Here is a 4,851-nt window from a genome sequence, read left to right on the forward strand (position 1 = left end):
ATTGTTTCCCTTATTATATCACATATCCTATATTTTCCTCTATAATATCATTAACAGGAAAAAATGGAAAAAAAAAAAAAATCCCATGGTTATTTCTGAAGATATTTTCCCTAAATAGCTTTGGATAGGACAGAAGGAGATTCCTGGGATTGCATTTGGTTTCTTACAATGAAAACATAGTAAAAAAGGAAAAACAATTCTGTACAGGGATAAAGTTAAAAAATAAAATTGGTTTCATAAGTGATGGATGACTCCAGGGGCCAAATTTCATTAACTCATCAAATGCGCTGTATGTTTGTCCTGTCAGGACTTTGTGCTTGTAACCTGCACCTAGAGTGAACCCCACATGAAGGAGTAAGATGCTGAGGGATTTGTTTTTTTGGCAGGATAGTTATGCTATAGCATTTATGGAACAGAGTGAACATAGGGTTTACTGCACCCTTGAGGCCAAATTAATAGTTTAGACACCATTTGTTCTCCTAGTGTTCAAAAATTCTACCACTGTTAAGGTGTGAGATCTACCTTCCTAAATATTATGTGCTTTGCAAGAGATGTCAGAGTGCAAAGAATCACTGTTTTAATTCTAAAATGTGCACCTCTTATGTCTGAGAGATGAAAGAGAACAGAAAGACTATTAAATAAAAAGAGCACTGGAGTTTTTCTACTTATTATAATCATGGAGAAGGTAGATCCACTCAACTATGCCACTTATGTGACTCATAAGACCAACTTCACACTTGCCAGTAGCTGTCTTTCACAAATAAAGAATTAAGACAGACTTCAGCCAGATTTTACTCCCTCCCCACTTAGAACACTAAGATTCCTGTATGTAATGGGACTGAAAGCCTTGGGAGAGGAATAGATTGGACTTCAGTGGATTTTCCTCATAAGTTTTAGAGTTGTAACAGTTGATCTCTTCGGATAAACTAACCAGTTTCCTTCAAGTCGACTGTGACTCACAACCACTCTGTGTGCATCAAAGTAATACTGTGCCCCATATTATTTCCAATGGTTGATTGAACACAACAGGTCTTTCTTTCGAGGAATCTCTGTGAGGCTTTGAACTTCTAATCTATCAGTTAGCAGAGAAGCACAGTAACAGTTGGCAACACCCAGGGGCTCTTGAGATGGGCTGAGAACTTTAAGTGTGTAAAAATTTTCTTGGAGGGCACTTGAGTTACAAATAAAAATCTTGCTCTATTAAAAAAAAAAAAAAAAAGTTAACCACAATTCACCTCGACTTTCAAGATATTTTTCAAATAAATGCAAATCATTAATTAAAAGAACAAAACAAAACAAAAAATAAACAAATTTAGGCTTCTGGTACCTGAATTAGTCAAAAGACCTAAAATATATAACAATAACATGATTTAAGTTCCATCCTCATTTCACTCATTGTGAATTTTCAAAAGTCATAACAGTCTGCTCAGTATTAGATCATTCCTTTTTCCTATTTACTATATTTCACTCATTGAAAACCTCTTCAGCAATTTCATACTTAAGATTCATTAATTGTAAAAATATAGGTACCACAATGTTTGCCAATTAAACATCTTTTAAGTGTATAATTCAGTGATATCAATTAGATAAATCACATGCAACCTTCTTCTTTGCCAAATTGTCCATTGCTATAAACAGAAATCCCTAAACAATGATTTTCCCTTTCCCTCTCCCTCCAACCCTTGTAAACATTATAAACTGATCTCTATACAACTACCTATTTTATAATTACATTTTTGCTTAATTCTTAATAACGTTGGTTTTGTTTCAATTTACCTTCTAAGATTGTAGGTTTTAGTTATTCCATTGCCATACAGTTAGTCTGACTCATAGCACCTTTATAGGAAAAGTAGAACTGCCCCATAGCCTTTTAAGGCTATAATCTTTATGGAAGGATACTGATACATCTTTCTTTCATGGAATGACTAGTAAATTAAAATGGCTAACCTTTAGGTCAACAGCTGAACATTTAAGCAGTGTACCACAAGGACTTCTTTAAATTTTAGTTATAACAACTTACTAATTGCTGAAATGGCTTCTATTTCCTTCTGAGGATTCAGAAAAAAAGCTGTATTCCTGGAATTATGACTATTTGTTGTCCATTGACTGGATTAGGAGCAAGGATATTTTGTTATTGGCCTGTATTATCTGATATTCTTCTTCTTCTTCTTCTCCTTCTCCTTCTCCTTCCCCTTCCCCTCCTCCTCCTCCTCCTCCTTCTCTTCTCCTTCTCCTTCTTGTCCTTCTCCTTCTTCTTCTTCTTTTTCTCCCTAACTTCTGAAATATTGTCAGCCTTAAGTTTTTCCTTGGTTTTACTTTTATATGTATATATAAATAGGAACCATATTTTTGTCATACTTGCCACATCTCTATGATCAAATAATTTCTGCATCTTGGGCAAAAGCAAAAGTGAAGCTGTTCATAGCTGATCTTTTGGAGCTTTTATCTTTTGGGTCCTTGAAAGTCCTAATACTCTTCTTTATCTGTTGGATTGTTCTTAACATGAAAAATCTCTATATTTTAATTACTTAGTCTTTCCATGATTATAGTAAAGCCTGTGTTCATATGATGCTGCACATTGCACAACAGCTTTATTATGCATGGACTAAAATTTATGCATGGATAACATTGAGAAGAATGGGAATTCCAGAACACTTAATTGTGCTCATGAAGAACTTGTACATAGGTGAGGAGGCTATCATTTGAACAGAACAAGGGGACATTTCATGGTTTAAAATCAAGAAGGGAGTGTGTCAGGGTTGTATCCCTTTCACCATACGTATTCAATCTGTATACTGAGCAAATAAACCTAGAAGCTGGACTATATGAAGAAGAATGTGGCATCAAGATTGGAAGAAGACTTATTAACAACCTGCGATATGCAGACAACACAACTTTGCTGAAAGTGAGGATGATTTTGAAGCAGTTACTGATGAAGGTTAAAAACTACAGCCTGCAATATGGATTGTTGTTGTTGTTGTTATTTGCCATCGAGTCAGCCCCGACTCATAGCGACCCCTCCTTGGGTTTCCGAGACAGTATCATTATGGAAGTAGGAATGCCCAACCTTCCTTCCGAGGAGTGGCTGGTGGGTTTGAACCACCAGCCTTCTGGTTAGCAGTCCAGTGCCTCAGGCACTATGCTACCAGAGCTCCTCCGCATTATGGATTACATTTCAATATAAAGAAAACAAAAATCCTCACAACAAAAAGCAGCATCACAGTAAATGGACAAAAGATTGAAGTTGGTAAAGACTTCATATTACTTGGTTCTACAATCAACATCAATGGAAGCAACAGACAAGACATCAGATGATGTATTATTTTGGGCAGATCTGCTGCAAAGCACCTCTTTCAAAAGGACCTCTTTCAAGTGCTGAAGAGCAAAGATACCTCCTTGAAGACTAAGATGTGCCTAACCCAAGCCATGGCACTTTCAATTGCCTCACATACATGTGAGAGCTGGACAATGAATAAGGAAGAGCGGAGAAGAGTCAATGCTTTTCAGTTGTTGATGCTGGCAAAGAATACTGAAAGTACTGTGGACCACTAAAAGAACTAACAAATCTTTCCTGGAAGAAATGCAGCCGGAATGCTCCTTGGAAGCGATAATGGTCAGACTTCGTCTCACCTACTTTTGTCATGTTGTCAGAAGAGATCATTCCCTGGAGAAAGATGTCATGCTTGGTAAAGTGGAGTGCCAATGGAAAGGGGGGAGACCCTCAACAGGATGTATTGACAAAGTGTCTGCAACAATGGGCTCAGGCATAGCAGTGATCATGGGGATGGAGCAGGACTGGGAGGTGTTTCGTTCTGTTGTACATGGGATTTCTGTGAGTCAGAGAAAACTCCACGGTACCTAAAAAGAACAGCAACATGTTTTTCATTTCCCAAACAATATGAAGAGGAAACAAATCAAGAGAAATAGCTCTTTTAATGTTAAGTAGTTAATTCCATGGTTTGAGTTCAAGAGTAAATTTTTTGTCCTCTAACTCAAAGCTACTTCAAAAAATAAGTCTTTTTATTGCTTTAACATCAGGGTTTTTATAACTTCATAAAATGTATTGGGGAGTGCATTCTCCTTTCAAATTTCTGAAATAATTCAGTAATACTACATTTCTCTCATTCTCAAATGATTGTTAGAACTTTCCTGAAACTTGCCTGAGTCTGGTGTTTCTTTGTGAAAGATTTTTATCCACTTAGGTCATTTATTTAATGAGTAAAGATTTAGTCAAGTTTTTTTTTTTTTTTTTCTTTTATAGTTAGTTTTAGACATTTACATTTTTCTAAGATCTTGTCCTTTATAGTTTTTGTATGTATCAGTATCAGGTTTCTTATATTTCTGTTTCCACATTAATATTTGCTGAATTTTTAATTATGTCTGCTTTCTATTCCCAATATTTTTTGCCTTTTTCTAGTTAACATCACTCTCAACAAAATGCTCCCTTCCATAAAGTCAATCCCAACTCATAGTGACCCCTATTGGGTTTCCAAGGCTGTAAATCTTTATTGAAGTTAACCTCACTAGAGAAAGCCATTTTACTTATTGTAAAAGAAGATAGTATGGCCATTCTTGGTGAGAGCTAGTCCTTATTTTTCAGTTTGTGCATAGCTTCCAACCATACTACCATAGCCCTGCTTTTCATGAACAAATTGCACAGTTAACAGGGAGGTTAAATAACTCCACAATTTGGGATACTTTTTCTAACCTTAATATTAAATGCTTTCTTAACAAATGTGGCCATTTGGCTTATATTCTTATGGAATATACATATCCTAGCATTCTAGGCCTATTCCATAAGGTCTAGTGATAAGCTTTTTCTCCATGTTTTCTTGTCATCAAATATCCATT

Source organism: Orycteropus afer, unplaced genomic scaffold (genome assembly GCF_000298275.1).
Source record: "Orycteropus afer afer isolate SDZICR_OR568_19922 unplaced genomic scaffold, OryAfe1.0 scaffold00715, whole genome shotgun sequence".
Classification (NCBI taxonomy): Eukaryota; Metazoa; Chordata; class Mammalia; order Tubulidentata; family Orycteropodidae; genus Orycteropus; species Orycteropus afer.